This window comes from Sturnira hondurensis, unplaced genomic scaffold (genome assembly GCF_014824575.4).
Source record: "Sturnira hondurensis isolate 20B ecotype Veracruz unplaced genomic scaffold, ASM1482457v3 Scaffold0024822, whole genome shotgun sequence".
NCBI classification, from domain to species: domain Eukaryota; kingdom Metazoa; phylum Chordata; class Mammalia; order Chiroptera; family Phyllostomidae; genus Sturnira; species Sturnira hondurensis.
Genome location: NW_028097453.1, coordinates 7009642 through 7034645, shown reverse-complemented (window position 1 = coordinate 7034645; position 25004 = coordinate 7009642).

The following is a 25004-nucleotide window of genomic DNA, read 5'->3' as shown; positions in this document are numbered from 1 at the left end:
CACGGTTCACCCATACCCTTGTGCAGTGGCAGTGTCAGAACTGGGGAAGCTTGTCCAGCGTGCAGGTGCTGCTAACTAATAAGATTCCTTGGACTGAATTAGGAACTCACACTTGTGGTTTCCTATTGCCCCAGGAGGAAAGGGTGTCATTATTTCCTTTTTATTTTTTCGCTTGAGAAAACTGACCTAAAAGTGAGTAGCTGATGATATTTTGACCACACAGCTGTAGTGCACTTGGCAATTCTGAGAAAGTGGAACATGGAAGAGACATTTGTTGAGTACCTGTTACACGCCAGGCAATTCTGAGACGTAATTTTCCTTCATCTTTATGACCACTTAGAAAAAAGAGGTCTCTCTTATCCTCACTGCACAGAACTGGCAAAACTGGAGAGAAGGCCCCAGAGTGCAGGCCCCAAGGGCTCCCTCCCCTTTGCTCTCAGCTGAGTAGACTGACTGTGGGCCCCTTTTCTGCTTCTCACGGGGTCGCTGTGCAGATCTGGGCTCGGGCTCCGTCAATCCCAAACTGCAGGGAGACAGATGAAAGGCTGAAAGGCATCTCGGCCCCGCGGACTCCTGCTGTGCCTGCGAAGGACTGGCTGCCAGCTTTGGGCCACATGCACCATGAGGCTGCTTCCATCTGCCGACCTGTCAGGCAGCCCCACTCTTCGTTCCTCCCTCCTTAGAGTTTCTTCAATAAAACATTTCACTCCCTTGGAAGGCATCTCCCCTGAGTGGCGTGGGGAGGACCCAATCTGGTTCCATTTAGCTCTCTGGGGATGAAGCATCCTCCCTCCACATAGCTTTTCCAGCAAGTGGTACCTGTTTCCTCTCCCTCAAAAGCTATGAAAATATAAATTCCGCTTAACCTAATCTCCTGCCTCACAGATCTCCTGAATCCCATTCCCCACAGGGCTTCACCCTGTGTCTCCTGGATCCTTAGGGCTCCCAGAAAGAGTGAAGGGAGAGACTGAGGGTGGAGCCACCTTCTGGCCATGTCTTGAACTTCACCTTGTTTAGTAGCTTCTCCTGGAAGGAGAGAGGCTCTGGCTTTTGTCTCCAGGGGACTATGGTTACCTCCCTACAACAGAAAAAGCGGTCATCAACTCCTTCCAAGGCCCCAGACCAATTAGCACATTGGCAGTTTGTCCCACCCCTGGCCCGTGCCCCCGCCTCTCTCTACCAGTAATTCTAAAGTGCGATCAGGCAGAGATCCTCTGTAAATGCAGACAAGGTCTTCAATTCATGGTGGTGTTCAGACCTAAGAGTGGGGTTTGAGAAAGTTTCCCTCCTAAACCATCTAGATGCTAAGAAATACATTCCTAAAACTAAAATTTCAGACACACGTGCCGACTGGGGGAAGGGAAGGATATTGCAGCGAAAGGAGTCAGCCTCCCTGGTATCCCTCATGTTACATTGCCTGCTTAAGCTGTCAGAACGATGGAGTGGTAAGCAGTGTGGAACTGCAGGCAGCTGAGTTCTGCCTCCAGCCCTGGCTACGATGTGGCCAGGCCAGCTATTTAACTTCTCTAAACCTCAGTTTTCCCATCTGTGAAATGGGGACAAGAAGCACGCCTATTATGAGCAATGAATGAAACAATCCAGGCCCTCACACATAGTTAGAATTATATTAAAAGACGACTGTTGTATTACTGCTATGACTATTATCACTATTTTTTTATAACTCCTTGGATCAGCCATGGGACAGCTAGTGCATTCTTATCCTGACTGCAGGCTTGTGGGCCCCTCCTCAGAGGTGAGTTGTTGGAAATACGGACTTGGTGCCTGAAAACCTTTCCAATTCCAATTTCAACTCCATAATTAGTTACCGCCTGTGACCCCTCCCAACCACCACCCTTGCCTGAACGTCTATCACAGTCCTCAGACTCTACCATGCAAACCTAACACAGCATCTTGCGCCCTAATCTGGCTTCGGGTCCCGTTGGACTCTACCAGGGAATGGTGGCTCCATCTACCACCTACTGCACTGCCCAGGCTAAAAACCTGGGCGTCATTCTGACCCCTCTCTCTTGTCCTCTGCCCATCACCACACCTCCAAAATCCAACTAACAAAGACCCATAAACAACCGCTTACCAGGTCCTGGCAGCTCTTCTCATCCTTAAATCAATCTTATGTACGTCCTTCTACTGTTCCCCCACCCAGGCTCTCACATCTGGACTAGTTTAAAAGTCTTTTGTCTCTGTCACCAATTCTTTTTTTTTTAGATTTTATTTATTTATCTTTAGAGGGGAAGGGAAGGAGAGAAGGAGAGAAGTATCAATGTACGGTTGCCTCTCGTGAGTCCCCCACTGGGAACTGGCCCGCAACCCAGGCATGTGCCCTGACTGGGAATCGAACCGCGATCCTCTGGTTCGCAGGCCCGTGCTCAATCCACCGAGCTACACCAGCCAGGGCTCTGTCACCAATTCTTACTTCTCTAATCTCACACACCATGTTACCACCACGGAGACACAGATATAATCATGCTCTTCCCCTGCTCAAAACTGTCCGGCGGCACCCTGGCCGGGTAGATCAGCTGGCTAGAGTGTCATCCTCAGAGGCCAAGGATGCAGGTTCCTGGTAAGGACACACACAAGAATCAACAAATGAATGCGTATATAGAAAGTGGAACAACAAATCGATGTTTCTCTCAAAACGAACAAACAGAAACAAACTCTCCAGTGGGTTTCTATCACCCACCGGGTAGAACTGGGCTTGCAACACAGAGACCTACAGGCAGCACCAACTCGCATCCAGGCCTGTTGGTGGTACAGTCTGCTGTCAGCACTGTGACCTGTCTACAGATGTTGCTTTCTAAAACTGTGCAAACCGAGCAAAACACCTCTTACCCACGAAGCCCTCGGGCCCTCAGCGTGAATCACTGCTGATCTACCAAATCAACTCCAGTTTCCTGGGTATGTCCTGCAAGGCCTTTGCTGATATGGATCTTGTAACCTAGCTACTCTGGTCCCATCTTCTCGCTCCTTGAACGTTACACATGAGGAATCCTGAATTACTTGTAGTTCCTTGAATAGGTCATGTGATCTTACAGCTCCTGTTTTTGCTCACATGTGCCCTCTACACAGCATGCCCTTCTTCTTGATACCTTGACCAAACCTAGTTTATGTTCGACAGTTCAGCTCAAAGGCTGGCTGTATGTGGGTCCCCCAGATTAACACAGTTCTCCCTCTCCTAGTTGTAATCTGCTAACCTAGTCATGAGCATAGTACATTGAAATGATTTGTTGGCTTCTCTATGTCCTCCACTGGTCTCACAAACTCCTTAAAATCAGGGGCTGTCTCTCCAGTTTAGTATCTCCAGAGCTTGGCACAGTGCCTGGCACACAGGCGAGTGAGAACCCAAATGGAAGAATGGCATTAGCTAACATTTCAAGCGCGTCCTGAACTCCAGGCACTTGCCTGAGCTTTTTTGCATGGCTTATTTATTTTAAGCCCTATACTGAGTGCACCAAAAATGAGAGGAAAGAGGAAGTTTCATGTGGGTCCCTGTATAACATATGCATGGGCTGTTCCAAAGAGCTTTACGCTCAGCTGAAAGCGATTAAATTAACAGTGCCTGCAAGATTAGGGTTGGTGCACCTGGGATGCTCCAGCGTAACCCATAATTACCTCTATCCTCTTGCATTGAACATATTTTTTTATTCCCTGTAAGACTGAAAGGTTCTCAAGGACAAGTCTCCATCTCAGAATTCCCAGTACCTGATGTCATGTCTGGCACACAGGGAGACCTCAGTAAATATTGGATAAGTGAATGAATGGGAATTCTCACGTATTTTGTACTACCTGAGTTTGGGAAGCTCTGAAATCCTAGCTACAGGTCCCTGGCAGGCTCAGTGGTTTCTCTCACTTTTTCGTACAGAAATATGCTGGGTATCTTGGGTATATAGGTTATATATACAAGACAAAAATAAAGTAATAAATAGAGTGATAAAGGAATTAAAAACCACCTGCAACTATTCCTAAGGCTTTAACACAAATCAACACATTCTGTTTTCCTTGCCATATATATTCCTGCAATTAAACTGTATGGCCACCAGAGGCCAGTAAAGTAATAACATGTCTCATTAAAATTCACCAAGATCTGGACTTGGACACTACAGCTGTAAGACCCATCTCCTTTCAAGATTTATAGTTATTTTACACTGATGGAAAATAAACTTTATTAAAACACATAACATTAATGAAACAAAGAATCAAAGATTTTCAAGGAAACTGTGAAGTATCAAAATTCTTATAATATCTAAATGTATTCTTGACTATTGTATAATGGCTAAAATTTTTATCCCAAATTTCAACTTTATAGTTTTTTTCATAATTTCTGTCTAAGACTAAATGGAAATGTTGAGCAGTTCACTTGCGTTATTGCCTTTTCCAAATCTTATCCATTTCTCCCTGCTTCTTGTCCCTCCCCCCCACCCCCATCCCCCATCCCATCCCTCCCGAGGCAGCCATTCTCACTCTCACCTGCTCAGGTAAGAATTGGGAAGCAGTTGGCCTTGCAAACCCACTAGCCCCTGAATTTTTTAATCCTCTATTCTCTTTCATTTTTGCTTGTGAGCAAGCCAATTCTTTTCTTTCTACTTTTTTTCTTTTTTAATCAGAGTTGACATTCAATATTACTTTGTATTAGATTCAGGCATATAGCATAGTGGGTAGACATGAATGTACCTTACAGAGTGACCCCCCGGTTAGTGCAGTACCCACCTGGCACCATACATAGTTATTACAATATTGTTGACTATCTTCCCTCTACACCCCCGTGACTATTTTGTAACGGCCAATTTGTACTTCTTCAACTCTCTCTCCGCCTTCCCAGACTCACAGATACAGAAACTGATGGGTGCCAGATGGGAGGGGGGCTGGGAGGCTGGCGGAAAAGGTGACGGGATTAAGAAGCCAGGTCTTTCCTGAGAGCATCTCTTTCTTTTCATACTTTGCCAAATAGAGCCGACTGAACTGAGTGCGCCCCACAGAATTCTGTTTTCCAGCCTCTTCTCATAGGTCTGTAAATTATTGACCCGTAGGTGCATGATATGCCTCTAAAATGATGAAAGGTGACAGTTTCACCAAATATTTTCCCATTAAATAACATGGATTGTCCAATATCAGTTTCCTTACCACCTACCACTAGGCCTGTATGCCCATGTCACCTATTTGGGGGGTCACATTGGGGTGGCTTTTCTTGTTGTTATAATAGCACCCTTCTTCCAGCTCCAGCATCTGTTTATCAGTCAGAAAAGTTCAGGCTATGTTCTGGGAAACAGCAACCCTAGAATTTCAGCGCTTCAAAACAACAAAGGCTTATTGGTTACTCTCGCGGTATTTTGATACAGATCAGCAGGAAAGCTCTGCTCATCGTAACTCCACTGGAACCCAGGCTGGTGGGGTCTCTGTCACCACACTTCCAACACAGAAGGGTCTCGTGGTGGCCGTTAAATGCTCCAGCCTAGAGGTAATTCGCATGGCTCCCCCCACAACTCATTGGACAGAACTAGGCACGTGGCCACACTACGTAGAAAGAGTTATGATCTCAGTTTGTTCGGTGGATTTTTACTTCCTTACCTCCATACACGCAAAGCGGTGCGCTGGTGACAACGTCTGCCGAGCTACCTTGCTGCTCTGTGCACTTCAGTTCATTGGTTTGTGAGAAAAGCAAGGTGATGCGCAGGGAGCTGCTGTTGCCGTCTGGGTGAGAGATGGTGAAGGGCATGAATCAACGGGTTTGAAGGTTGTGAACAACCGTCAAGATCAAGCTCCAGCTCATAAAACAAACACAACTGTGGGTGGACAGTGAAGATTATATTTTTTGGCACTGGTGAGGAGATCACACTCTGAGTGATACTCAGGCTAAAACTGAAGCACCAACCTAGAAAAAAAGCAATTTGAGACACCTCTATGACCAAAAAGTGAGTATTTCAGAACATGAAGGAGAACAGCCTGCAACTAAATTCTCTTGTCAACTACTTCTCTCATTTAAACGGTAATATTGTGACAATTTTGCACAGTGACAGATGATTACTAGACTTAGCGTGGTGATCACATCATAAGATATATAAATGTCACTATTGTATACTTGAAGGTAATATAATGTATTTATTGAATATTATACTTCAATAAAAAGAATATAAATAAATAGACAGTAGCATGAACCCTTGGACTTCCAAACCTCGTGTCTGTGAAGTTTACCCTAAATTTACAGACACGGAAGCCAGGTTGTATTTTTCTATCTCCTTGTTCTTACACTGTGGCTCTTTTGCTTTCCTTCCAAAATCTCCTTTTGATGAAAACTTCGTGTCTTAGGAGAGGAGGCCATTTCTATTTTCCTATCCAAGTTGGTCCTCTGTCCAGCGCCTTTGATTCCTTTGAAAGAGTAACCGCCACAGAACCTTCAGACTTCATTATCAGGTTTGGTTCCAGTTAATGTCTGTTAATGATCTGGAGAGAGGTGATAACTGCATATTAATGAGATTCACAAAGGAGCCAAATTGAAAGCTGTTGCAGACTCCAGTGGTGACAGCAATAAACTTGAACTCTGCGGAGAACTGGCTAACAATCCGGGACAAGACAATGTGGTGGAGCCAGCCTGTGTGATGCTGGCTCTTCAGGGGAAAGACGCAGTTTAAACATTAAAAAAAAAAAAGTAGAAAACAGAAGTCAACAGAAGAGTCTTAATAGCAAATGGAAAAAGACCGCAACCAGTGCTGAGGTTGCAAACACTGGCCACCGAGAGGGGGCGTGGAGGAGGACGTGAGCCTTCCACGCCCCTCCGCTTTGCATTTCTCGCCTCCGAGGGCGCTCCCGCTGGCCAGGTCTAGCGAGCCAGTGCATCCTACAACACAGCGTTCGGCCCTGGTGTGGACACCTAACTCGACTTAGTCTAATGAGACTCATGTATGGGATTTAGTTTTTGAATTTTACTGAAACTACTGGGAAAATAACCTTTCTTTCTACAAGGAATACAAGTTATACAGCTGCAAGTTATACAGGTAATTTAAGCCTGGAGCTGTCAGACAGAGAACAGAGAAGCGCTGGCTGTGATGGAAACCACAGAGACAAGGGCTGAGCTGATGGTGGAGGGAGGGCGGCTCGCATGATGGTGGGGGCTGGCAAGCACGAAATGTACAGGGCAGGCTGGCAACCCATGCAGGAGTTAATGTTGCCGTCTTAAGGCAGAATTTCTTCTCCAGAAGACCTCCGTTTTTGTTGTTTGGGTCTTTCAAATGATTGGAGGAGACCTACCCACGTGACTGAGGGTAATGTCCTTTACTTAAGGTCAACTGATTATAGATGTTAACCCATCTACAAAATACCTTCACGTGCACACGCACACATGCGAAATCTACAAAAATACTGCACTGTGACACCTATACTGCGGTTTGGTTATATAACTGGGTAGTGCAGCCTAGCCAAATTGGCACGTAAAACTAACCATCACAGTAGTCGAGACAATGCGGTATTGGCATAAAGACAAACAATTGGATTGATGGAATAGAATAGTCTGGCAACAGAAGTACACACATATGGTTAACTGATTTCAACAAAGATGTAATGGGAGACAGTGGTGAAAAATGATCTTCTACATAGTAGATCCATTGGATATCCATATGCAGAAAAAGTGAACTTTGAGTCATACCTCTTGCCATATACAAATTAAATCAAAATGGATCACAGACATAAATGTAAATCCTAAAACTATAAAATTTCTAGAAGAGACATTCGGAGAAAACTTTTGTTAATTCGGGTTAGGTAAAGATTTCTTAGATACCATACCAAAAGAACAAATTGATAAATTGGACTCACTAAAATTTTTTTTATATTTCATAATGAATTGTATCCAGTATTTAGAAAGAACACTCAAAACTCACCAATAAGAAAATAAACAAGATGATTAGAAAATGGGCAAAAGATGTTAACACTTTGCCAAAAAATATACACAGATGGCAAATAAGCATGTGAAAAAACACTCAACACTGTTGGTCATTAAGAAAATGTAAATTAGAGTTACAGTGAGATATTACTACACACCTACCAGATTGGCTGAAATAAAAAGACAGCTCGTACCTTGTATTGACAAGGAAGGCAGGAGGAACTGGTGGGTGTAATATGGTCTGAGTTCTTTCAAAAAACTGTTGGGAGTTTCATAAAATGTTAAACACATACCCAGTATATGATGCAAACATTTCGCTCCTACGTATGAACCCAGGGGAAATGCAGACGTTTGTCCATAGAAGGAGATGTACATAGATGTTCATAGGAGCTTTATTTGTAACAGCCCGAAACTAAAAACTACCCAGATATTCATCCACAGGCGGATGGATACACACATGATGGTATTGGAATATAGAATGGAAAATCATTCCACAAAAAAGAAACGAATTATTGATACATGTGAGGACATGAATGAATATTACGCTGAATGAGAGAAGCCAATATACACCGTACGATTTCATGTACGTAAATTCTGAGGCATGCCAGCTAATACACTGTGACAGAAAGCAGATCCGTGTTTGCCTGGGGATGGAAGGGAGGAGTGAGAGGGAGGGACTGCAAAGAAGCCCAAGGAAACTCTCGGAGCAGGGGTGATGAATATGCTCATTATCTTAATTACGGTGCTGATGTCGTGGTTATATACACATGTCAAAACTTATCAAGCTGTGCACTTTAAATCTGTGCAGTTTGCTGTATGTCAATTACACCTCGATAAAGATGTTAAGTAAGTCAATGTAGGCAAATGACAGAGAATTTCAAGCCAAGTAACTAAAGAACCCCAAGGGCTAAAGTCGCATATTTTTCAGCTTATGAATTCTTGAGAGGAGTTTGGAATCTCAAGTTCTAACTGTGTCACTTATTCTCTGAGTCCCCTATTTATCATTTGTAAAGTGGGAGCAATGATTTTTTTCTTTTTGCTCTGCTACCTACCTCAAGGGGGTTACCGTGAGGCCCAAGGGCGGTAATCCACGTGAAAGTGCTTTGCAAACTACTTGATCGTTAACTGCCATCTGCATATTATTCTTGCCCAATATGTCCGCTTCATGCCAGCTCACCCCCTAATAGCCTGAATATAAAGGGTAATTAATTGTACAAGTTACCGGAAGAGCATTGAAACCCAGTATTCAGGGCATGACATAGCCTAAATACATAACAGATTTTGGAATAAATCACTTTCAGCCCAAAGGAGAATGGGAGAAACAGACAGATGCCTTCACACATATGCCAACCAAGTCAGACCCACGCAAACAGGCTGGAGTTCAAGGCGAGGCAAAACAGCCGGGATGAAGGCTTTTTGTTTCCAGCCAGAGGCTGTTCCAGCGAGCATGGCTAGCCCTGACGCTGAGGCTCTCTGCCCTCAGAGCCAAGCTTACTTGGAAATTAACCGTTCTATTCTTGGCTTCTCATACTCACCAATGAGAATAAGGGGGCCGCAGATCACATTCATTTAGCCAAAGTTAGAAATGACAAGAATAGAAATAGGTGAATACACTCAGAGTCACCCTCCTTCTTTTCTCCCTTGACATTGTTGTTTATCTGATCTTAAGTCACAGCTGGCATTTCCCCCATAATTTGGAGTCATCCAAAATTACTGGAATTCTCCTCGCCTCCAATCTGCTCCAGTGACCTTGGCCAGGTAGGAGCCACTGCGTGAGGCCGGCTTTCCACTGCTGCCCTGGTTAGGGAGACCCGATGGGGTTGGCCTACTCCTGGGCAGGGCTGCATGGAACGCCACGCAAAGGCCGGGTTCGCATCCCCTGGTTGAACTGTTCCTGAAAGGAGCACCTGGGGAGCAAAGCAGGAGGTCTGAGATGTGACTCAGATGGGAGGAAGGACAGGATGCTGGGAGCATGCGTGTGGGTAGAGAGGACAAGAGCAGCATTAGAGCAAAAGTGGAGAGAAGTCAGAGAACAATGTGGCCTCGGATTCTGGGTGGCTAGTTATAAGTCAAGGAACAGACCTACGAGATGTCTGACCAGCTAATGTCTCAGAGGAGGCCGGGTCCTGCTTCTTAGGACTCCATGCACCTCCCTCGCTGAGGCTGGCTTCCTAAGAGATCAAGTGCACTGGTCACCAAGGTCCCAGAGGCCAGTCTAGCTGGGGATCTCCTCACCCAGCACTGAAGCTGGGAGGAGTGGGCAGGCAGCTTGTGCAGAATCACAGGGGTCTTCACAAGCTTTAGGCAGGGACGACATTACAGCAGTTACTACGCCTGGAAGGAGCATAGCTTGGCCCAGAGGGTCTCCTCCGGGATTGGGAAATTGGTATCTGCATCTCCCAAAACACCAGCCCAGGCTCCATGAGCAGCACTGACAGCGTGGACACCCGAGCTTTGCCACAGGAAGATTGGGCTCGCACCCCGCCCTAAGGCCCAGTGAGGCGGTCCTGGGCGATTCGCCTTTTCCGTAAGGAGAGCGATACTTTGAGGGGTGCCGGGTAGGCCCACTGCAAGACAAGACAAAATTCCTCTGTAGATGCTGCAGAGTTCACCGTGAAAAGGTTATTCATCAGTGTTAGGTTTGCATCTTGCTAAAATCTGGGTTATTGCTAAGAGAGGTGAGCCACCAAGCCCCAGGCCCCCACTGTACACTCACATGGGTAGAAGAGCTGACCCAAAGTCTGAATCGCCAGAGCCCTGTGTCCTGGAGGAGAAGGAACCCCATGGGCAGGGACAAAGGACATAACAAGTGGAGGGGGATGGAAATAAGCAAGAAAGGGTCAAAGACCAATCCCACTCATGTCACCTTTTTGCTCAGTGGGAGGAGTCCAGGGGCCACCTCTGTTAATTGGAAGTTACTACTGTTTGGTAAGTATGGTGCCATCAAACTTCAGGTAAAGGTACACGGAGAAGAAGAACGTCCAGAGCCAGACAGGAGGCCTGGTCTGTGATTGCTGTGAAGGGTGCAGATTCCAGGCTTTGGCGATGAGCAACGCTTCCCTGGCTAAGGCACCCCTCCCAGGGCTCTGAAAGAGCAAGTCCAAGCTCAGCCAGGCCAGGCGGGCCTCCACTGCCAACAAACACTGTTCCCCATGTTTCCATGGCGCCTTGAGCAAAGCCAGCCTGTCCATGTCGGGGTGCTGGTTCTGCCAACTGTCTGGTAGGGGACTGGCTAAGGAGCCCAGCCCTGACAGACTGCAATTTGAAATAAGAAGCATGAAATCCTTCCAGGTCCTGGAGGACCCTTCTTGTCCCGGGCTGTGAGATAGTTTTCTTTTGAGCCAGAGCCGCTCCTGCAAGCCTCATGCTGAATGACCGAAAGTGTACTTCTCCCACCAGGGTACACGGACCCACAGGGGCAGGTGACCGATGGCAGGGTGGGGCCAGACACCACAGGATAATCGTCTGCATCCTCCCATAAGGGCAATTTTCCTCAATAGGAAATAACTGAGAACATTTTTTGGCGTGGAAAATAATCAAAACTATGTATGAAATTTCAAAAAGCCATTCCAAGCTTCCTTCCTGGGAGTGTGGTGTCTCCCAGACTCTGGGAGTCACCCCTCACAAAGGGACGGCTTAACCATCACACTCACCATGGCTTTGAGGTGCTTCTCAGGAATCCTATGGGTCCATACTAGCCCTTCCTGAAATTAATTCTACTAGTGGAATATGGCTCTTTAAGGCTTTGGTTCCCAGTGACATGAACACAGCCACCTCCATCCTAAGCTGCCTGTGGTTGATTATCATACTATCCACTTTGGTGTGAGCAGAGCCCACCGGCTCTGCTAACAAAGGCAGGACTTGGTGAAAGGGACACAGGAACACTCCGTGAGAGGCTCCCTGTCAGAAAGGCTGGTGGAGTTAGAACAAATTCCTGAATTTCATGACTTTGCTGAAGTCATTGAGTCACACGATGCCTGCACACACCTGACTCAGTATTCAGCCACAGCCTTACCCAGAGATGTGCCCTGGAAGGGTTTGAGCCTAACTCACTACATATGTGTTCTCACAAAGTCTCCTGAGCTAGCAGGAGAGATTCTTCCATAGCAGAGTGGCCACCAACCTTGTCACCAAACGATGGTGACAATTTTCGGCCCGCCCAGGGGCAGATCCAAGTTTTGTGTAGCACGAAGCTTATACAATCTGGGGGGTCCTAATGAAGAAAAGATGCAAAAATAGCTTATCTTCACAAATTTACAAAAATGTATGGAGAACACATTGCTAGCCTCTCCCAAAGACTTGGAACGGGCCTGGGCAACTGAAGGACTGAAGCTTAAACCTTGTTGGCCTGACAGTAATTTGCCTCTGCTGTAGTGCCTGAATGTATATTTGCTGGGGGAGGGGTGGTGCAGGGATTGCTAATGATATATTATTTTCTCTCCCAGATGTAACAATCTGTATTTTTCCAAGCTGCATCTCATTTTATAGCTTCCTGCCCAAATTTTCCAGTCTCTTTGGGTCTGTATCTGTTTTCTTCTCTCTGGCTGGGCTTAGGGCAAGCTCCTTGGGAGATGTTCAGGGGCATTCAAACAATGGGCTTGGCCCCGGGAGCATGGAATTTCCTGAAAGACAGCAGGCGTCTCTGGTGGGTAGTTGCGATAGACCGATCAACAATTTTCAACACTGGAGATGGAGATGTACCAGCCCACGCCAAGAGCCTTGTAAAGGCGGCTCATATGGAAACCATCCGTCTCCGTCCCACCCATCAGCTAACTTGGAGGAAGCCAAGCCTGGGGACCAAAGCTGCTATGGCAAAGAGCAGAAGTGCCATGTGCCCCCAAAGAGCCAAGGGTGCAATGGGGGCTTCACACCCCAAAACATTCTCTGTGCTCCCATCAAGTCACCAGTAATAATAATAATAATAATAATAATAATAATGGATGTATTTTTTTAGAACTCACACACATTACACAGCAGTCAAGGTGAAATATCACAAATCATTTTACATTACTTTTCAGCCTTACTATCCTTCAAAGTCCCCCCATTGCATTTATAATTATTTCTAAAATTTAAATACCGCTGCTCTCTTCTCGTCTTACTCCTCACATGCCAAGAGTAGGTTGCAGTAAACTCATGTTTCTTAGACGTGCCCTGCATGCTTTCTTTCTTGGCTTCGCACATGCCTTTCCCTCAGGCACTCGTACCAGCTTCTCAGTTAACTCTAACTTATCCTGAGCTCTCCACTTGGGGGTACGCTCTGTACCCCTATAGGACCCTGCACACGCATCACATTTTACCATCACCTCCTACTGAATACCTGTCTTGTCTGAGCTTTGTGTTTCAGTTACCTACTCTAGTATAACACACCACCCAAAACTTGGTGCCTTAAAGGAAGGAATTTCTTATGATTCTGTAGGAGGACTGGCCTTGCCTGGGTGTTTCTCCTGAGTAAATAGTGTCTACTGTTGTTTTAGTCGCCTGGGGTCTGGACCAGGCTGGTGTGCCTGCTTACCCATGCGTAGCTCTGGTTGGGTCGGGCTCCCAGCTGGAAGCTCAGCTGGGAGTTGGCTGGAGTGCCTCCACACAGCCTCTCCATGGGACTTGGACTCCTCACAGCATAGATGCCAGCTACTAAGAGGAAGAAGGTAGAAATAGCGAGTCTTAAAATTCTTGGCTCAAAAGCCCCAGGATATCACTTGGTCAAAAGAGTCATGAATTCAAGGGGAGGCGAAATAAGCACGCACCAATAAAGGAATGGTACGCACTTGGGGGAAGGGGGGGAAATGGTGGCAGCCGTCTTCAGAAATTACCTAGCACTGCGACTGTGGTGACGAGGCCTGTCTTGCTCCCCAGCACCTGGCCCAGTGCCTAACCACTGAGACGCAGCACTCTGTCTAGCTGGTCGAAGCCTCTCTCCGGTTAATGGTTTGCTAACGCCTGGGTTTGGTGTTTGTGTTTAATGTGTGCCCTACTCTCCAGACTGCGGGGGTTCAGTTTTCTTCTTTATGTTTTGCCAAAAGTAAAAGGACCAACTTCAATGATCTGAAACGAAGAGATGTATTACTCATCACTGAAAAAGTGCTGGGCGCGACAGGAACACTCTACGCTTCAGCTGAAAGGAAGCCGATTCTTAGAGCCTCCAGGACCAGCTCTCCCTCCACCACCGCCCTCATTTCTATTGTTGTTACATCTGACCACCAGAGCACAGCCAAGAACGAGGAATCAGAAATGGAGCTCCCATAATACACCTGGAACCTGGCCACTCCAGGTTCCTTCGGGCCAACTTTATGGCTTCTCCAGGACTTGGTGAGTGTGAGTAGAAATGTTTCCTGGCCACTCCCTCACTGGTGTGCAGGATGTGGGACGCCATCCCTGCTCCAGCCACCAGGAAGGAGGGAGCGAGTAGGGAAGTCAGTGATTGGAGGGACTACGTAGCCCATCAAGGGCGGGATTGGCTGCCACCATCACAACCCTGGTGGGTGACACAGCTGGCTCAGGGGGGACAGGGAGTGGAGAGCACGTACATCATCCTGGGAACAGAGTGTCTGGGGGAACAAGACTTCTCTCTCTTCCTGGTATCTTCAACTGCAATCCCGACTCAGGCGTCCACTGTCCATGTTCTCTCTCATTCAACCCCGAGAAATAGAAATGCGATGATCAGACTGTTCAATTCATGCACCCTCCTCAGGTCACGGCAGATGATAGGATTTCAGGTTCAAAGTTCTTTCCTTCCTGCCACGTTGGGAAGATGTTAATTACCTCTTCGGTTTCTTGTTTTCAGTGTTGAGAAGTCTGATACCAATTAGATTCTTGTTCTTTTGTAGTCAGTCTTCCTTTCTCCTTAGAAGCTGTTACTGATGCTCTTAATTTTCATTATAATGACTTTGAGGGAGAGTTTTCTTTTTTATCCTTATGGATCCTGCTCAGTTTTGATGGCTAAGAATCAAGGCACTTGCCAATCTATGAAGGCCCAGGAACTAGCCCAGAGGGCAGATGGGCACGAGCATCCCGTGTTTTTCGAAACTGCAACTATTAGACCTTTCGGAATGTATGGATATAGACATATGGTAAACATTGTAAACGGGCTTTGCGGACTAGTACAGGTGCTCAATGGACATTTGTGAGTGAGCAGAAAGGAAATTAAAGGAAACTATTATTATTAGCAGAAGTGCTGTATAAAGGAAGAAAGACACAAAAGACGGATCCCTGCCTGGAGGAGCTCTTAAGTCTAGTCGAAGCAGGCTGGTGATCTTGCAGTACTTATCACATCAGAATGTATATCTGAAATACTGGAAAGTCACAGAGGACGGAGTTAGCCACTCTCAGAGAAGCCTTCCTAGAGCTGTAAGGATAGGACAGGACAGAAAAACAGGGCAGGGCAGGACAGGACAGGACAGGACAGCAAGGGGGTAGGGAAAGGGCATTCTAGCCACAGAGAAAGGCCCAGACCGAAGCCCAAGGAGGGTAGGCCATGACCAGCTGGTGGTGGCTAGAATGGAGAGGACAGGGAGAAAGAGGAAGAGGAAAGAGATTCTTTTCAAAGGGAGGTGAAGGCTGTCTTGGTTCGCGTAATCCCCACACAGTGCTCTGAGTAGGTTTTATAAAGGAGGACACTGGGCTGAGAACGGTTAGGGGGCTGCCAAGTCACCAGGCCGTGAAAGGCAGAGCCAGGAGATACGCGCAGGTTGCCTATCTCCCGGACATCAATGAGCGTCGGGGAAAAGGATGCAGTCCATTCCCCACATTTGGTTTTTCCCTGCACTTTTCTCTCCCACGGACAGGCAGGGAGAAAAGCCCTTCGAGGAAAGGCTGCGGGGCCCACGATGGTGCAGGTGCCTCCGCCTTGCTCTCCACAAACAGGGACAGGACTTGAGTGGAACAAGGAGCCAGAGCAGCTTAGAGAGGAAGGCCCAGGCGCAGCCCTGAGACTCTCAGAGACAACGAGGTCCCACCCCACGCAGCTCTGGGGGAAGACTAAGGAGCTCTGAGCACTGAAAAGAGGATCATTCTCAAGTCATGGAAAAGAAAAAGAATTATGAAAGCATGCAGTAATTGAAAGGAAATCCACCAGGGTTCTTGCTTTCTTTTCCCTTCTGAAGGACAACTCTCTTTTTAAAAAATTGTTACGTTTAATCCTCACCCAAATACATGTTTATTGATTTTAGAGAGGGGGGGAAGGGAGAAGGAGGGAGGGAGAAACATCAATGGGAGAGAGAAACATCGATCGGTTGCCGCCCATATGCCCCTCCACTGGGGATGGAACCTGAAACCCAGGCATGTGCCCTGAGTGGGCATCAAACCTGCAACTTTTTGGTGTATGGGGGATGAGTGCTCCAACCAACTGAGCCACCCAGCCAGGGCAGAACAACTCTCGTTTTGAAAAAAAAGATGTCCTAAGAAAGTATCTGGGGGCAGGGTCCAACACCCACTGGACGCTATGAAGGACTACTTCCCCATTTTGCAGACAAGATGAGTTCAATCATGAGGCAGGGGTGGGGGCTGGGGTAGAGAGGAAGCCAGAGGGCGGGGAGAGGGAGGAGGGTTGGGGGTGCTACATCCAGGGATTTGCCAGAACCCTGGACTTGGACTGGAAAGTGAGCTGACCTGACTCATGGAAGTTTCAGTTTTCCACTAAAAGCACTTTTCCACAGCAACTTCTGTACACAGCCTGCAATCAAAAACTGCCAAGAAACCCGTTCCTTTGGGGCATAAGTGCTGCGTGTGCAGCTTAAACCATTTGTCTTGTAAATGGGAGAAAATGTATGGTTATGTGTTTCCTCCGGAGGGGGGCTAATTGGAGTTTGCACTGTGGTTCTTCCAATACCACTAGCAAATCCAGGGCCATCGCCCAGAGGTCCCCTAACGCGGCCAAAGGGAAGCCCAGAGCTTGCAATCAGCGGAGCTTGCAGGCGATGTTTTAGAGAAAGAGAGGGCGCCCTCAGCTAAAAACGATGTGCTTCGTACCAAACCTTGCCCCTTTCCATACCTGCCTAAAGCTCCAGAATTTGACATGAGGAAGACGTATGAATGCACAATGCAGAATCAGGGCTGTTTGGGCCAAAACGCAAGTTTGAAGAGAGGCTCCGTAATGCAGAGCAGTAGGAAGCGAGAAAGGATAGTTACACTCCCATTTCTTCACCTGCGTAACTTCCTAACGGGTCTGAAGGGAGCTGGCGATCGCTGACACCCCCAGCAAAGGGAACCCGGTGGAAGCCAGGTTAAAGCGGTGTGGTCGCCCTGACCTCTGGGAAGCTTCATATCGGGGTCTAATGAAATGCAACAGGCCTCTGACATCAGAGCCTGTCTCTGACCACACATCAAAGGGAAGGAAGTGGATGCTTTGATCCTCTCGGTCCTTGCTTTCTACGGAACGTTTTAACAAAAGGAGGAGGGAGCTGGGGGCGGGGGCTCAGGGACGTCGTTTTTTTCTTTCTGGTGTTAATGCTCTTCCAGCTCCGGAAAAGGGGCAGCCTGGCCGGCAGGGCGTAGGGAATGGAGAGGTGGAGCTTCGAGTGATTCTCCTGGTGTGGCTTCCACAGATGAAGGACTCATTCCATCTTCCCCAAGTCCCTCCCCTGCCTGTACTGTGATGCCTGAATTCTAATGTTAGATTTTCATTTATTTAGCTAGAGTCTGGACTGTTAGTAGAGTATGAATCTCTCCCGGGAAAGGCAGTAACTTAAGCCGTGGCGTCCTGCCCCAAAGCACCATTTTTAACATGCACTTCAGACCTTGTCACTATAAAGCTATTTTAGCTCCTGGTGACCAGAGGGTACAGTCTGAACATCTTAGTGTGGGCGCACATTCTCGCCATGAGCTGGCCCCTGTGGTCTGTGTGTCTGTCCCTCCTGCCAGAGACATTAATCTCCAAGCTGTCCCAAACTGCCTTGTGGCTTTTCACCCCCCGTCTAGGCCAGTCAGCACTGCCTTAGAGTGTGGTGTTCTCTGGGATAGAATGCCAGCCCCAAATCCAGGATGAAATCACACTCAACTGTTATCCTGTGCCTGCCAAAGTAGGCCATGGACCTGTTTATCATTCAAGAGGGTGAATGAAAAACTTTCCACCATTGTTAATCTTCCGTTCTGTTCCTCAGGTTTTCGGTGAAGGGGGCAGTTTGAGGAATGAGAAAAGAGGGCCTAGGGCCTCCCCAGTGAGACAGGGCAGCCGGAAGAGGCAAGTCATCTTTCGGTTTGTCATGCTGACTGGTGTTGGCCCAACTCAGGGTTGCGTTGTCTGTGAAGTGGCAGCAATGGAGAGCTGATGCTCGACCCTCTGAAGACACAGGAACTGGCCTGGCACACTTTGCTGGGGTTGGACAGAGGTGGCAGGATCAGGTCAGGGCTGAGGGGGCAGAGCATAGAGTAGGGGACCCTGGCTGAGGCAATGGGGTGGGGGTGTTGGGGGTGGGGGTGCAGGGGTGGTGGAGGAGAGTGCAAAGGACCGAGTGGGAGGTTGGACCGTGCAGATCAAGGGCAGAAACACAGGGGCCCATGCATTTCTTAGAGTCCTAGACTCTTGGCTCCAGAGTTTAGCACAGCAGCATCCATCAAAAAGAGGATCCAGCTCTGGCTGGGGTAGCTCAGCGGATTGAGTGCTGGCCTGTGAACCAAAGAATCACTGGTTCAATTCCCAGTCAGGGCACTGGGTTGTAAGCCAGGTCCCCAGCAGAAGGTGCATGAGAGGCAACCACACATTGATGTTTCTCTCCCCCTCTTTCTTCCTCTCTCTAAAAATAAATAAAATATTAAAAAGAAAGAGAGACTCAAACTATGATTTTACCCTATTGAAGCCAAAAACATGCTCATTGAAGCTCATATATCCAAGAATCCTCAGAGGTAATATTGCTGTAAAAGCAGTTCACGTCTAGCAGAAACAGAATCCACGCCTCAGCACATCGCAGCCACTCATCTCTGAAGGGTGTGCGCTTCCCTGCTGAGCTGTGGCACATGGCTGAAAACACCCACTAAATGTTGGACCAAACCCCTTGTACACCCAACGTCTATTTTTATAATCATAGCAGCACAGAGAGAGAATGACAAAGCAAGTTAATGGACAGCGACCCTAACATCCAGAGGTCTCTGCCATGGCCAGTTGCCCAGTTGGTTGGAGTGTCGTCCCCAAGCACCAGAACCTTGTGGGTTTGACCCCCCTGTCAGAGCGCACACCTGGTGTTGGGTTCCATCCCCACTCAGGGCACCTGAGGGGAGCAACTGATCGCTGTTTCTCTCTCACATCCATGCTTCTCTCTCTTTTATGTTTCAATGTTTCTCTTCTTTGTGGAAATAAAATGAAATGAAATGAAATGAAATGAAATCAAATCAAATGCAGAGGTCTCCCACGAAAGGTTTACCGTCATGAAAACCCTGGTTCCTATTGAAGAAGCAAGTGTTTCGGTGAATAGTTGAGCTTCAGCCCCTGCGTTACCTTGTCTGAGAAGCACATCATTAGATATGGCCCATTCCTGATATGCCCCAAGTGATCTTTTCCAGGAAAAAAAGCGGGATGACTAAAAGACTGTTGTTTAATTTGGATCCTACTTCCCAGCCTCCCTCTGCTACCAACTAGCCGTGTGACCTTGACCAAGCCGTTTAAATCCCTTCCCCTGCAGAGCTTTGGTTGTACAATGAGACAGAATAGCTGCTTGGCTTCCTCTCTGGTACATCCTGGACTGTGAGGTCATCGCCAACACGGTCGTGGTTTCCACCCCCACCATCTCACAACTAGTTGTGTCTTCTCTCGCACCCCCAGGCTCTCGGTGTGCCAAGCGTGTGCCAAGCATGGCCCTCATCCAGCCTCCTGCACCTGCTGCCACAATGCCTTCCTAAACGCGGGTCTAGCTCAGTCTCTTACTGCAAAAACCTCGTGGTAACACTTCTTCAAAGGCTTCTAGCTGAGCATGGGATGAAGATTAAACTGCTAGTTTGGCCTTTAAGGCCCCCTAATCTTGCCCCCCAAGCTTTATTTCTCATCACTTTACCCTCACCTCTGTCCTCCAGGAGCCTCGGGACCTTCGTACATGCTGTTCCCCCTGTTGGCAACGCTCTCCTCCACCCACGTTCTCTTTGTCTAGTCATCAACTTCTTTACCTTCAGGTATCAATTGAGCTGGTCCTCCCTCCAGGGAAGCCTTCTCTGACTGTTCCTTCTCCCGCCTGGCTAGTCCCCTTCGTACACTTGCTGCCACTTATATTATATGATTTTATTGATTAATGGCTGTCTTTTCCCCACCAGAATGCACAGTGTTTAAGGGCAAGGACTATATTCTTCCCAAGGCTGAGTACAGTGCCCACCCCTCAGGTGATATTTGTAGGTAGAATGAGTCAAAGATGGGCAGCTGACAGATGGATGACAAGGCGGAAGACGTGACCTCTCCCAGCCTGGCCTGGCCCACCCTTCCCGGCGCCCTCTCCCACACTTTCTGCCTTTACCACGCCTCTTCCATTCCGGTCGCCTCAACTTACTCATCCCGCTAGGGCAAGGCTGTGTTCACTTCCGCTACAGCTGTCACCTAAGACCAAAATTCCACTAGTCACATCAGTCGGTTGCTAGAAAGGTGATCCAAGTGTCGCAGCGGAAAGACTAGTGGGGCTCAGGGATCAAGCAATAAAGAAGAGGTTTGGGTCCGGAAAGCCAGAGACGCCCAAGAAACAGGGTAGCTCTTTCCAAACACTTGAAGGACTGTCGTGAAGATAATTTAGCTTATCCCCTGAAACAGTAGAGACTAGAATCAGAATAAAAAAATGGAAGCCATAAGGGAGNAATGCACAGTGTTTAAGGGCAAGGACTATATTCTTCTCAAGGCTGAGTACAGTGCCCACCCCTCAGGTGGTATTTGTAGGTAGAATGAGTCAAAGATGGGCAGCTGACAGATGGATGACAAGGCGGAAGACGTGACCTCTCCCAGCCTGGCCTGGCCCACCCTTCCCGGCGCCCTCTCCCACACTTTCTGCCTTTACCACGCCTCTTCCATTCGGTCGCCTCAACTTACCCATCCCGCTAGGGCAAGGCTGTGTTCACTTCTGCTACAGCTGTCACCTAAGACCAAAATTCCACTAGTCACATCAGTCGGTTGCTAGAAAGGTCATCTGAGTGTCACAGTGGAAAGACTAGTGGGTCTCAGGGATCAAGCAATAAAGAAGAGGTTTGGGTCCGGAAAGCCAGAGATACCCAGGAAACAGGGTAGCTCTTTCCAAACACTTGAAGGACTGTCGTGAAGATAATTTAGCTTATCCCCTGAAACAGTAGAGACCAGACTCAGAATAAAAAAATGGAAGCCATAAGGGAGCACATTTTGGTCCAATATAAGGAAAGAATTTCCTGGCACATCACAGTGGCAGAAAGGAAACAGGATGCTTCCCTCGAGTGTTCTGGCATTCCCTGGCACTCGGTGTCCAAACCAAGGGAAGAAGGCCACTTTGAGAGGGTTGGCTTTGATGACATCCCAGGTTGCGACATCTTCATATATTCTTCCTGTGGAACATTACTTGTTCCTATTGAAGCAGCCTCTGAATGGGACCTCCCCAAACTCCAGAGGTGGTGATGGAGACCAATCGGTAGCTTAAATCCTTAAGCCTTTGCTTTTAAATTCACAAAGGATGGAGAAGTGACTTCTCAATTCAGTTCAAGCCATCTCTGTGGGCAGAGACTAATATCATGTCCCCCATGCCGTCTTTTTTAACCTCATAAGGAACTCAGTTCTCCTGCAATGAGCAAAGGCTTCCAGGGACCTCAACGCTGGTCCTTCGGCTAAGATCTTGGCTCCACCTAGTGGTGGGACTTGATGTTTTCCACACGGCGGGTGCAGTTTGGGGCTGGAGTGAGTGGCTGGAGGGGAGACTCCAGTCTCTTGCACAGGTTTCCAAGCTCCTTGACCCGATACTTCTCTCCAGTCTTGCTCTGTTGACTGGGAGCTGGCTGGCTTGAGTCAGTGATGGTGCCATTCTACTTGTCACGGTTAGGAGGTCTGGCCCCATGGCTATATTAACCCACGTGGTATTAGCAAGGAAGGGACTTAGGGCTTCTCAAACTGTGGGTCGCCCAAGGGGTTCCAAAGAGATATTTTGGGAGTCACTACAGAGGGTGAAGTAAGACAGGCTGAGCCAGCAACTCCACTTCCCTAACCCACCCTCTTATCTCCATCTTCCTACAAACCCCTTAACATTGTGTCCCTACCACGTTTTCTCTTTTATTGATTTTGTGTTAAATTTACAAAGGAGAAGTTTGTGTTGCTAAAAATCATATGAAAGATTCTAGTAACTTCCATTTCTCCTCACTTTAGAGCAAATCGAGACCAATCGTTCATCAACCTGCCCAAGTTTACAAGGTGGGCTCTGTTAGAATCACAGTTCTCACCTCCCGGTGGTCACTCTGGGGGTCTGTCGGGAGTACAGTCTTCACCCTTGGGCCCCCCGTGGTCAGGCCGGAGTTTCCCGCCTCATTCCTTCCTTCCTGCTTTACACGTGGAGAAATGTGGTGGTAGTGATCCCAGGCATCATATCGTGTATTGCTGCCTCACTTTACAAAGGAGTCAGGTTTATCAACCGGGCAACTGAATCCTGGAGAAAGCAAGTGATTTGTTGAAATACCTGATTTGCCCGTTACTCATCATCAAGAACAACAGCAAGACACCAGCTGCTCTCTTCCCGCTTGCCCTCCTTGCTCAGTTAAGGGCTCTGTGCTTAAGACACTACTATTCCAGGAATGAATGAATGGATGAATGAATGAATGAATGGTGAGTTCCTGAAGAAAAGTAAACGTTCGGCCATGGTCCGATTGATGTCTGCAACATAATGCTCAGAGATGAGAGTCTTTGGGAATTCTGATTCAAGTGAAACGAAAGCACAGACAGCTATTCCTCCAGCGGTCTTAATGAAATAATGTTATTTACTTGGTTGCTTGCCTTCCTACTAGAATGTGAGTGCCTCGAAGGCAGGGACTATGCCTGTCTTATTTAAAACTACATTTCAACATTGCTGGGCACAAAGCACACACTCAACAAATCATTGTTATGCGAATAAAAATATATTTCTCTACTGGCAGCCTGAGGCCTTAAATGTACTTAATTAGGTCTGTTAATTATGATCAACATTGCCTTCAGCGGCCAGATGGAGCAAATACAGCCCAGGCTTCAAAAGCTTCAAATGGCCTTTTGAGGATAATGATGGTGATGAGGATGAGGGCAGTAACTCCCACCTGGATGGTTTTCTGGGCTATTACAAAATACATTAAGCTAAAGTGGTATCCATTAGTTATAAGTCTGGTATTAGAATAAAGGATTTAGAACAGGTAGGCCTGAGCAGTGAGGTTCCATTGGCTGGGTGTCTTTCCTTGAGGTAAAAGGTCTCAGGTTGGATTCCCTGTCAGGGGACATGCTGGGGTTGAGGGTTTGCTTCTCTGTTGGGGCGTGTGTGAGAGGCAGTAGATTGATGTTTCTCTCTCACATCGATGTTTCTCTCCCTCTCTTTCTCCCTTCCATGCCCTCTCTCTAAAAACAAAATAAATGAAATAAAAAAAAGAATTTAGGAAATTTTGAGCCAGGTGTATCTAACATGCTATGTGGGGCTTTGCTTTCCCACAGTAGAAGGAATTATTGTTAGTGTTAGAACATAAGCACATAAGATATAAATGGATAACAGGAAAAAGGAAGTAGTTGTTCTGGGCCGGTACTCTGCAATTGGTTTATTGATTGATGATTGCTAACTCCAATAATGAAATGTTTTTCTATTTAATAATAAACTGTTAACAATTCTCTTTGGGTTTTGGTCCTCTACCCAGGAGGCTCCTAGTCTAAGTACATTTAGCTGGATATGACCCAGATTTCTGGAACTAATGTCCAAATCTGCAGCTCACTTGTCATTAGTCACAGCAACACAGGTCTATAGGAGGCAATTATAGTTATTAAAATGAATAATGTAGTGTAAATGCTACTTGATTTATTCACTTATTGAAAACTAATAGTAAGTTAGTAACTGAAAGAAGGTGTGGAGCCCAAAGCTCCTGCCAGTGTGTGAGAGCTCTCTGATTTCGTAAGAAACAAGCAGACCTCGTGGTTTTCTGGGGAAGGAAGGTGTCTCACAGGTTGAGAAGATATTGAAGAAATATCTTCCAGCGATCGATGCCACTCCTTCGAAGGAGCAACTGTTCTTTCCACACCATGACCACGCGAGGTTAAGAACTAGATACACCTCAGAAAGCATTCCTGGTACTTGCAGAAAAATGTGAGATTCTCAAGTCAAACATCACTGTTTCTGAATAAGTGGCTATCTACAAAAAGCTAGCTACAAAAAACCCCAAGCTATCTACAAAAATAAAATAAAATTTTAATCCTATAGATTACATATAGATCAAATGCCACTGGATTCTGGCTCAGCTTGATCCATGAGGATCTAGCCTACTTCACAATGGAAGCCTACTTCGCAAGAAGTCAAGCTATATGTTTTTAACATATGTTTTTATTAGAGTTATGACATCTTGGGAACTGCATCCACCTGGGTTTTTATTTGGTCTGGTGGTGAGACACCACTGAAAACCTGCACTGACAAACTGGAGAGGTACCTGTTTTAAATACCAGGGCAGAGCTGGGTGGTCTCTGCAGGGTTGATGCCTTCGAGATCGATTATATCGGAGAGAGAAAAGGAGAGAAGGAGGGAGGGTGGAGGCGGGAGCGAGAAGGGAAGAGGGATCCCCTAATGTTCTCTCCACTCTTAGGGTGATGTATCTCAAAGTAACGTGTGTGCCGATTTTTCCCCTTCTCAGCCACTCGCCTTGGGTACCCTCTCGTGGACACTATGGAATCTGGAGCTACTTAAATCCTGTCTTATTTTGCAGTATGCGTAGATGAAGGGTCATGCGTGGCTGAGAAATTTCTAACCACCCAGGTGTCCCTACAACTGGAGATGAGACTTCTGGCTGATTTCAAGCTGGTCACTCTACCTGACTCTTCTTTGGAAATGGAAGAAAAGTCAGCCGGGTTGCTCACATGGTGTCTAGATCATTCTGACTAGAAGTTCCAAAGGCACAGACCTCTGTTGGATATGGATGGTTGGTTTGATCAGCTTCAATCAGGGCGAGGACTGAAGGGTCCCCCTGAAAGAATGCCACCTGCTGGCACTTTGAGCAG